Genomic DNA, 11,697 nt, shown 5'->3' on the forward strand with positions numbered 1-11,697 from the left:
GTATAGCCACTCCTGCTCTTTTCTGGTTGTTATTTGCATGAAATATCTTTTCCCAACCTTTCACTTTCAACCTATGTTTGTCTTTGGGTCTAAGATGTGTTTCCTGTAGACAGCATATAGAAGGATCCTGTGTTTTAATCCATTCTGCCAGTCTATGTCTTTTGATTGGGGAATTCAGTCCATTAACATTTAGTGTTATTACTGTTTGTATAATATTTTCCTCTACCATTTTGCCTTTTGTATTATATATATCATATCTGACTTTCCTTCTTTCTACACTCTTCTCCATACCTCTCCCTTCTGTCTTTTCATATCTGACTCTAGTGCTCCCTTTAGTATTTCTTGCAGAGCTATCTCTTGGTCACAAATTCTCTCAGTGACTTTTTGTCTGAGAATGTTTTAATTTCTCCCTCATTTTTGAAGGACAATTTTGCTGGATATAGGAGTCTTGGTTGGCAGTTTTTCTCTTTTACTAATTTAAATATATCATCCCACTGTCTTCTAGCTTCCATGGTTTCTGCTGAGAAATCGACACATAGTCTTATTGGGTTTCCCTTGTATGTGATGGATTGTTTTTCTCTTGCTGCTTTCAAGATCCTCTCTTTCTCTTTGACCTCTGACATTCGAACTAGTAAGTGTCTTGGAAAATGCCTATTTGCGTCTAATCTCTTTGGGGTGTGCTGCCCTTCTTGGATCTGTAATTTTAGGTCTCTCATAAGAGTTGGGAAATTTTCAGTGATAATTTCTTCCATTAGTTTTTCTCCTCCTTTTCCCTTCTCTTCTCCTTCTGGGACACCCACAACACGTATATTTGTGCGGTTCATATTGTCCTTGAGTTCCCTGATACCCTGTTCAAATTTTTCCATTCTTTTCCCGATAGTTTCTGTTTGTTTTTGGAATTCAGATGTTCCATCCTCCAAATCACTAATTCTATCTTCTGTCTCTTTAAATCTATCATTGTAGGTATCCATTGTTTTTTCCATCTTTTCTACTTTATTCTTCACTTCCATAAGTTCTGTGATTTGTTTTTTCAGTTTTTCTATTTCCTCTTTTTGTTCAGCCCATGTCTTCTTCATGTCCTCCCTCAATTTATTGATTTCGTTTTTGAAGAGGTTTTCCATTTCTGTTCGTATATTCAGCATTAGTTGTCTCAGCTCCTGTATCTCATTTGAACTATTGGTTTGTTCGTTTGAATGGGCCACATTTTCAATTTTCTGAGCATGATCCGTTATCGTCTGCTGGCGTCTGGGCATTTAGTCAGATATCTCTGGGTGCTGGACCCAGCAGGTTGAAAGATTTTTCTGTGAAATCTCTGGGTTCTGTTTTTCTTATCCTGCCCAGTAGGTGGCGCTTGTGGCACACGTTTATTGCAGGTCCCACCAGTAAAAGGTGCTGTGGGTCCTTTAACTTTGGAAAACTCTTGCCGTGGGGGAGGTTCGCCAGCCGAAGCAGCTTGGAAGAGTGCCAGCCGGCCTGAGGGTCCAAACGCGGGGAGGTTCGCTGGCTGCCGCAGCCTTGGAGAGCTCCCGTCCGAATTTCCTAGTCGGCCCGGGGCGCCAAGCGTGGCAGGAGGGCACCAGCCGTCGCAGCCCGGGAGAGTGCACCATTCCCAGCCGGACCGGGGAGTCACATGTTTGGAAGGGACCCCCCCCAGTCACCGTTCTCCATGGCCTGGGGATTTCCGATCCAATTCTCTCAGTTGGTCCGGGGGGCTGCGCGTGGTGGGGGTGCCAGCCACCCCGGCTTGAGGGGACCGCCTGCCCAATTCTGCCAGCTGGCCCGGGAAGGAGGAGGGGAGGGACTCCGGCCGCTTGCCACCCCGCCCGGGGAAGCCCGCGCCCCTCGGCGATCTCACCGGAGCGGGTTCTCCCAGCCAGTCAGCCCTTCCAGGATGGGGTACGCTGTCTTTTTGATCTCTGTCGTGGCTCCGGGAGCTGTTCCGTACGTTTCTACTCCCCTAGTCGCTGTTCTGTAGGAGGAAAGGTGAGGATGGCAAGGCTGTCGAGGACAGTGGTGGAGGAGCCGGTGAAGGTGGAAGAGGGCATGGTGGTGGTTGGAGAGCCGCCGGAGTAGGAGGAGAAAGGGAAGGATAAGATGGTGGATGGAGCGCTGCCGGAGCAGAAGGGGAAAGAGAAGGGCAAGATGGTGGCGGGAGCACTGCCGGCGGAGAAAGAGGAAGAGGAGGGCTAGATGGCGGCGGGAGTAGATTTCATTTTTTTAAAAGTGGTATATCCACTTTCGGATCTACTACCATCATTATCTGCCCCTTTGCTCAAATAACCATTAGTAATATAGCCAGAATTATTTCTCACAACACCATTTGGAATTGCTACAGCATTGGTCTTGCCTACAGATTGGTTCTCTCCAGATTTTTCATAAGACTTCCTGTTCTTTTTGTCCATAATGTTTTTAAAAAATTTTTTATTAATTAAAAAAAAATTACAAGAAGCACAAACATTCCCAGCACATACACTCAGCAATTCACAATATCATCACATAGTTGCATATTCATCATTATGATAATTTCCCACACATTTGTATCAATTCAGAAAAAGACATAAAAAGACAACAGAAAAATAAAACAAAAACAGAAAAAAAGTTTACATACCATACCCCTTACCCCTCACTTTCATTGATCACTAGCATTTCAAACTAAATTTATTTTAACATTTGTTCCCCCTATTATTCATTTTTATTCCATATATTCTATTCATCTGTTGACAAGGTAGATAAAAGAAGCATCAGACACAAGGTTTTCACAATCACACAGTCACATTGTGCCAGCTGTGTCATTATTCAGTCATCCCCAAGAAACATGGCTACTGGAACACAGCTTTACATTTTCAGGCAGTTTCCTCCAGCCTCTCCATTACATCTTGAATAACAAGATGATATCTACTTGATACATAAGAATAACCTCCAGGATAACCTCTCCACTCTGTTTGGAATCTCTCAGCCCTTCACACTTTGTCTCATTTCCCTCTTTCCCCTTTTGGTCGAGAAGGTTTTCTCATACCTTGATGCTAAGTCTCAGCTCATTCTAGGGTTTTTCTCAATCCCTTGATGCTGAGTCTCTGCTCATTCCAAGATTTCTGTCCCACATTGCCAGGAAGGTCCACACCCCTGGGAGTCATGTCCCACGTAGAGAGGGGTAGGGTGGTGAGACTGCTCATTGTGTTGGCTGGAGAGAAGGGCCACATCTGAGCAACAAAAGAGGCTCTCTTGGGGGTGACTGTTAAGCCTAAATTTTAAGTAGACTTGACCTATCCTTTGCGAGGTTAAGTTTCATTTGAAGAAACCCCAAGACTGGGGGCTCTGCCTATAGCTTTGGTTGTCCACACTGTTTGTGAGAATATCAAGAATTCAACTTGGGGAAGTTGAATTTCTCCCCATTCTCACCACTCCCTGAGGGGAGCTTTGCAGATGCTTTTCCACTCACTGATCGAATCACTCTGGGATTCATCGGGGCATCACTCTGGACAAACCAACAAAATCTCATGTCTTACCTGAGATTCCAAGTACTTATGGAGTTCAATCAAACTATCTACATAAGTTATATTAGGAAATGCACTAGTCAAAATATTGATTTTGTAACAGATAAACATTTTTGCTTTAGTCTCACACATAAGGTGACATTTTAAAATATTAATTACCATCTATTTTCAGTACCCTGCAATAATGACATTCTTTTGTTCTTCCTCATGCAAAAACATTTTTAAAATTGTAACCCTGTACATTTCACTGTTATTATGCACTCTAGGCATTCCTAGATTACACCATCTCAATCTTTAACATCTATCTTTCTGATTTCAATATGTCCCCAGCCCTCCTCCCTCTATCATTCTCACATGCAGCTTCATTCAGTGTTTTAACATAATTATATTATAATTAGGTAGTATTGTGCTGTCCATTTCTGAGTTTTTTTATCCAGTCCTGTTGCACAGTCTGTATCCCTTCAGCTCCAATTACCCAATATCTTACCCTATTTCTATCTCCTGATGATCTCTGTTACCAATGACATATTTCAAGTTTATTCACTAATGTCAGTTCATATCATTGAGACCACACAGTATTTGTCCTTTAGTTTTTGGCTAGTCTCACTCAGCACAATGTTCTCAAGGTCCATCCATGCTGTTACATACTTCAAAAGTTTATTCTGTCTTAAAGCTGCATAATATTCCATCATATGTAGATACCACAGTTTGTTTAGCCAATCCTCTGTTGATGGGCATTTTGGCTGTTTCCATCTCCTTGCAATCGTAAATAATGCTGCTATAAACATTGGTGTGCAAATGTCCATTTGTGTCTTTGCCCTTATGTCCTCTGAGTAGATACCTAGCAATGGTATTGCTGGGTCATATGGCAATTCTATATTCAGCTTTTTGAGGAATCACCAAACTGCCTTCCACAGAGGTTGCACCATTTGACATTCCCACAACAATGAATAAGTGTGCCTCTTTCTCCACATCCTCTCCAGCACTTATCATTTTCTGTTTTGTTGATAATGGCCATTCTGGTGGGTGTGAGATGATATCTCATTGTGGTTTTGATTTGCATTTCTCTAATGGCCAGGGACATTGAGCATCTCTTCATGTGCCTTTTGGCCATTTGTATTTCCTCTTCTGAGAGGTGTCTGTTCAATTCTTTCCCCCATTTTGTAATTGGATTGGGTGTCTTTTTGTTGTAGAGTTAAAGAATCTCTTTATAAATTCTGGATACTAGACCTTTATCTGATATGTCGTTTCCAAATATTGTCTCCCATTGTGTAGGCTGTCTTTCTGCTTTCTTGATGAAGTTCTTTGATGCACAAAAGTGTTTAATTTTGAGGAGTTCCCATTTCTTTCTTTCTTTCTTAGTGCTTTTGCTTTAGGTGTAAGGTCTATAAAACCGCCTCCAATTATAAGATTTTTAAGATATTTCCCTACATTTTCCTCTAACTGTTTTATGGTCTTAGACCTGATGTTTAGATCTTTGATCCATTTTGAGTTAACTTTTGTGTAGGGTGTGAGATATGGGTCCTCTTTCATTCTTTTGCATATGGATATCCAGTTCTCTAGGCACCATTTATTGAAGAGACTGTTCTTTCCCAGGTGAGTTGGCTTGACTGCCTTATCAAAGATCAAATGTCCATAGATGAGAGGGTCTATATCTGAACACTCTATTCGATTCCATTGGTCAATAATATCTATCTTTATGCCAGTACCATGCTGTTTTGACCACTGTGGCTTCATAATATGCCTTAAAGTCAGATAGTGTGAGACCTCCAGCTTCGTTTTTTTTTCCCTCAAGATACTTTTAGCAATTCGGGGCACCCTGCCCTTCCAGATAAATTTGCTTATTGGTTTTTCTATTTCTGAAAAGTAAGTTTTTGGGATTTTGATTGGTATTGCGTTGAATCTGTAAATCAATTTAGGTAGAATTGACATCTTAACTATATTTACTCTTCCAATCCATGAACACAGTTGTCTGTCCTTCCATCTATTTAGGTCTTCTGTGATTTCTTTTAACAGTTTCTTGTAGTTTTCTTTGTATAGGTCTTTTGTCTCTTTAGTTAAATTTATTCCTAAATATTTTATTCTTTTAGTTGCAATTGTAGATGGAATTTAGTTCTTGATTTCCCCCTCAGATAGTTCATTACTAGTGTATAGAAACACTAGATTTTTGAATGTTGATCTTGTACCCTGCCACTTTGCTGTACTTGTTTATTTGCTCTAGTAGTTTTGCTGTGGATTTTTCAGGGTTTTCGACATATAGTATCGTATCATCTGCAAACAGTGATAGTTTTACTTCTTCCTTTCCAATTTTGATGCCTTGTATTTCTTTTTCTTGTCTAATTGCTCTGGCTAGAACTTCCAACACAATGTTGAATAACAGTTGTGATAGTGGACATCCTTGTCTTGTTCCTGATCTTAGGGGGAAAGTTTTCAGTTTTTCCCCATTGAGGATGATATTAGCTGTGGGTTTTTCATATATTCCCTTTATCATTTTAAGGAAGTTCCCTTGTATTCCTATCCTTTGAAGTGTTTTCAACAGGAAAGGATGTTGAATTTTGTCAAATGCCTTCTCTGCATCAATTGAGATGATCATGTGATTTTTCTGCTGTGATTTGTTGATATGGTGTATTACATTAATTGATTTTCTTATGTTGAACCATCCTTGCATACTTGGGATGAATCCTACTTGGTCAAGATGTACAATTCTTTTAATGTGTTGCTGGATTCGATTTACTAGAATTTTGTTGAGGATTTTTGTATCTATATTCATTAGAGAGATTGGTCTATAGTTTTCTTTTTTAGTAATATCTTTGCCTGGTTTTGGTATGAGGATGATGTTGGCTTCATAGAATGAATTAGGTAGCTTTCCCTCCACTTGAAGAGTTTGGGCAGGATTGGTACTCATTCTTTCTGGAATGTTTGGTAGAATTCACATGTGAAGCCGTCTGGTCCTGGACTTTTCTTTTTGGGAAGCTTTTTAATGACTGATTCAGTTTCTTTACTTGTGATTCGTTTGTTGAGGTCATCTATTTCTTCTTGAGTCAAAGTTGGTTGTTCATGCCTTTCTAGGAAGTTGTCAATTTCATCTACATTGTTGTATTTATTTGCATAAAGTTGTTCATAGTATCCTGTTATTACCTCCTTTATTTCTGTGGGGTCAGTGGTTATGTCTCCTCTTCCATTTCTGATCTTATTCATTTGCATCCTCTCTCTTCTTCTTTTTGTCAATCTTGCTAAGGGCCCATCAATCTTATTGATTTTCTCATAGAACCAACTTCTGGTTTGCTTGATTTTCTCAATTGTTTTCATGTTCTCAATTTCATTTATTTCTGCTCTAATCTTTGTTATTTCTTTCCTTTTGCTTGCTTTGGGGTTAGTTTGCTGTTCTTTGTCCAGTTCTTCCAAGTTGACAGTTAATTCCTGAATTTTTGCCCTTTCTTCTTTTTTGATATAGGCATTTAGGGCAATAAATTTCACTCAACACTGCCTTTGGCGCATCCCATAAGTTTTGGTATGTGGTATTTTCATTCTCATTTGCCTCGAGATATTTACTGATTTCTTCCTTGACCCACTGGTCATTTAAGAGTGTGTTGTTGACAATGAGATATCATCTCACACCCACCAGAATGGCCATTATCAACAAAACAGAAAATGACAAGTGCTGGAGAGGATGCGGAGAAAGAGGCACACTTATCCACTGTTGGTGGGAATGTCAAATGGTGCAACCACTGTGGAAGGCAGTTTGGCGGTTCCTCAAAAGCTGAATTTAGAATTGCCATACGACCCAGCAATACAATTGCTAGGTATCTACTCAGAGGACTTAAGGGCAAAGACACAAACGGACATTTGCACACCAATGTTTATAGCAGCATTATTTACAATTGCAAAGAGATGGAAACAGCCAAAATGTCCATCAATAGACAAGTGGCTAAACAAACTGTGGTATATACATATGATGGAATATTATGCAGCTTTAAGACAGAATAAACTTATGAAGCATGTAATAGCATGGATGGACCTAGAGAACATTATGCTGAGTGAGACTAGCCAAAAACTAAAGGACAAATACTGTATGGTCCCACTGATGTGAACCGACATTAGAGAATAAACCTGGAATATGTCATTGGTAACAGAGACCATCAGGAGATAGAAACAGGGTAAGATAATGGGTAATTGGAGCTGAAGGGATACAGACTGTGCAACAAGACTGGATACAAGAACTGAGAAATGGACAGCACAATACTACCTAATTGTAATGTAATCATGTTAAAACACTGAATGAAGCTGCATCTGAGGTATAGTTTTTCTTTTTAATTTTTTAAATTTATTTTTTATTTTTTCTCTCTATTATCATTTTATTTCTTTTTCTGTCATCTTTCTATTTCTTTTTCTAAATCGATGTAAATGTACTAAGAAATGATGTATATGCATCTATGTGATGATATTAAGAATTACTGACTGTATATGTAGAATGGAATGATTTATAAATGTTTTGTTAGTTCATTTTTTTAATTAATAAAAAAGTTAATTGCTTTTATGTGTTAAAGCTTTAAAGTAAAATAAATAAATTAATGAATTAATAAAAAAATGAAATAAAAATAAAAAGAGTATGTTGTTGAGCCTCCACATATTTGTGAATTTTCTGGCGCTTTGCCTATTATTGATTTCCAACTTCATTCCCTCGATCTGAGAAGGTGTTTTGTATGACTTCAATCTTTTTAAATTTGTTGAGACTTGCTTTGTGACCCAGCATATGGTCTATCTTTGAGAATGATCCATGAGCACTTGAGAAAATGGTGTATCCTGCTGTTGTGGGGTGTAATGTCCTATAAATGTCTGTCAAGTCTAGCTCATTTATTGTAATATTCAACTTCTTTGTTTCTTTATTGATCCTCTGTCTAGATGTTCTGTCCATTGATGAGAGTGGGGAATTGAAGTCTACAACTATTATGGTAGATGTGTCTATTTCCCTTTTCAGTGTTTGCAGTGTTTGCGTCATGCATTTTGGTGCATTCTGGTTCGGTGCATAGATATTTATGATTGTTATGTCTTCATGTTGAATTGTTCCTTTAATTAGTAGATAGTATCCTTCTTTGTCTCTTTTAACTGTTTTACATTTGAAGTCTAATTTGTTGGATATTAGTATAGCTACTCCTGCTCTTTTCTGGCTGTTATTTGCATGAAATATCTTTTCCCAACCTTTCACTTTCAACCTATGTTTATCTTTGGGTCTAAGGTGTGTTTCCTGTAGACAGCATATAGAAGGATCCTGTTTTTTAATCCATTCTGCCAGTCTATGTCTTTTGATTGGGGCGTTCAATCCATTAACATTTAGTGTTATTGCTGTTTGGGTAGTACTTTCCTCTACCATTTTGCCTTTCATATTTTGTATGTCATATCTAATTTTCCTTCTTTCTATACTCTTCTCCACACCTGTCTCTTCTGTCTTTTCGTATCTGTCTCTAGTGCTCCCTTTAGTATTTCTTGCAGAGCTGGTCTCTTGGTCACAAATTCTCTCAGTGATTTTTTGTCTGAAAATGTTTTAATTTCTCCCTCATTTTTTTTTAACTTTATTTTTAAAAAAATTTTTTATTAATCAAAAAAAAGAAAAGAAATTAACACAACATTTAGAAATCATTCCATTCTACAAATGCACTCAGTAATTCTTAGTATCATCACATAGATGTATGATCATCATTTCTTAGTAAATTTGCATCGATTTAGGAAAAGAACTAGCAAAACAGCAGAAAAAGATATAGAATATTAATATAGAGAAGAGAATTAAAATAATAATTCTAATAATATATATATATATAAAAAGGAAAAAGAAAAAAACAAAAACAAAGGATACAAACACACAAACAAACAAACAAAAAACCATATTTCAGGTGCAGCTTCATTCAGTGTTCCAACCTAGTTACATTACACTTAGGTATTATTGTGCTGTCCATTTTTGAGTTTTTGTATCTAGTCCTGCTGCACAGTCTGTATCCCTTCAGCTCCAATTACCCATTATCTTACCCTGTTTCTAACTCCTGCTGGTCTCTGTTACCAATGATATATTCCAAGCTGATTCTTGAATGTCGGTTCACATCAGTGGGACCTTACAGTATTTGTCCTTTAGTTTTGGGCTAGACTCACTCAGCATAATGTTCTCTAGGTCCATCCATGTTATTACATGCTTCATAAGTTTAGTCTCTCTTAAAGCTGCATAATATTCCATCGTAGGTATACGCCACAGTTTGTTTAGCCACTTGTCTGTTGATGAACATTTTGGCTGTTTCCATCTCTTTGCAATTGTAGATAATGCTGCTATAAACACTGGTGTGCAAATGTCCATCTGTGTCTTTGCCCTTAAGTCCTTTGAGTAGATACCTAGCAGTGGTATTGCTGGGTCGTAATCCATTCTGCCATTCTATGTCTTTTGATTGGGAAATTCAGTCCATTAACTTTTAGTATTATTACTGTTTGGATAATATTTTCCTCTTACCATTTTGCCTTTTGTATTATATATATCATATCTGATTTTCCTTCTTTCTATACTTTACTCCATACCTCTCTCTTTTGTCTTTTCGTATCTGACTCTAGTGCTCCCTTTAGTATTTCTTGCAGAGCTGGTCTCTTAGTCACAAATTCTCTCAGTGACTTTTTGTCTATAAATGTTTTAATTTCTCCTTCATTTTTGAAGGACAATTTTGCTGGATATAGGAGTCTTGGTTGGCAGTTTTTCTCTTTTAGTAATTTAAATATATCATCCTACTGTCTTCTAGCTTCCATGGTTTCTGCTGAGAAATCTACACATAGTCTTATTGGGTTTCCCTTGTATGTGACAGATTGTTTTTCTCTTGCTGCTTTCAAGATCCTCTCTTTCTCTTTGACCTCTGACATTCTAACTAGTAAGTGTCTTGGAGAACGCCTATTTGGGTCTATTCTCTTTGGGGTGCGCTGCACTTCTTGGATCTGTATATTTAGGTCTTTCATAAGAGTTGGGAAATTTTCAGTGATAATTTCTTCCGTTAGTTTTTCTCCTCCTTTTCCCTTCTCTTCTCCTTCTGGGACACCCACAACACGTATATTTGTGCGCTTCACATTGTCATTCAGTTCCCTGATCCCCTGCTCAAGTTTTTCCATTCTTTTCCCTATAGTTTCTGTTTGTTTTTGGAATTCAGATGTTCCATCCTCCAGTTCACTAATTGTAGCTTCTGTCTCTTTAGATCTACCATTGTAGGTATCCATTGTTTTTTCCATTTTTTCTTCTTTGTCCTTCACTCCCCTAAGTTCTGTGATTTGTTTTTTCAGATTTTCTATTTCTTCTTTTTGTTCAGCCCATGTCTTCTTCATGTCCTCCCTCAATTTATTGATTTGGTTTTTGAAGAGTTTTTCCATTTCTGTTCGTATATTCAGCATTAGTTGTCTCAGCTCCTGTATCTCATTTGAACTATTGGTTTGTTCCTTTGACTGGGCCATATCTTCAATTTTCCAAGCGTCATCCATTATTTTCTGCTGGTGTCTGGGCATTTGATCAGATTTCCCTGGGTGTGGGACCCAGCTGGTTGAAAGGTTTTTCTGTGAAATCTCTGGGCTCTGTTTTTCTTTTCCTGCCCAGTAGGTGGCGCTCGTGGCGCTCGTCTGTCTGCACGGCAGTCACCCGGGAAACCGCGCGTGGAGGCGGGGGTCGCTGGCCGCCGCGGCTTGGGTGAGTGCCGGTCCTAATTGCCCAGCTGGCCCGAAACGCCAAGTGTGTCGGGTGGGCCCCGCTATCCAACGTTCCCAGTCAGACCGGGGAGCCACGTGCGTGGAGGGGACCCCAGTCGCCAGCCGCCCCGGCCGGGAAAATGCACGCCCCTCGGGTATCTCACTGCAGCAGATTCTCCCTGCCCGTTCAGCTGTTCCAGAATGGGGTACACTGTCTTTTTGGTCTCTGTCGTGACTCCGGGAGCTGTTTCGTATTGTTTCTGTTTCTTTAGTTGCTTTTCTGGAGGAGGAAATAAGACCCACGCGTCTTACTCAGCCGCCATCTTCTCCGGAAGTCTCCCTCATTTTTGAAGGACAATTTTGCTGGGTATAGGATTCTTGGTTGGCAGTTTTTCTCTTTTAGTAATTTAAATATATCATCCCACTGTCTTCTCGCCTCCATGGTTTCTGCTGAGAAATCTACACATAGTGTTATTGGGTTTCCCTTGTATGTGATGGATTGCTTTTT

At 39.1% G+C, this 11,697-nt stretch overlaps 1 pseudogene; it reads right to left on the reverse strand.

Moving 5' to 3' along the window:
* Positions 1 to 11,697, reverse strand: part of LOC143656769 (FMR1-interacting protein NUFIP2-like) — a 31,331-nt pseudogene that overhangs the window by 8,654 nt on the left and 10,980 nt on the right.

This window comes from Tamandua tetradactyla, chromosome 15 (assembly GCF_023851605.1).
Source record: "Tamandua tetradactyla isolate mTamTet1 chromosome 15, mTamTet1.pri, whole genome shotgun sequence".
In the NCBI taxonomy this organism is placed as follows: Eukaryota; Metazoa; Chordata; class Mammalia; order Pilosa; family Myrmecophagidae; genus Tamandua; species Tamandua tetradactyla.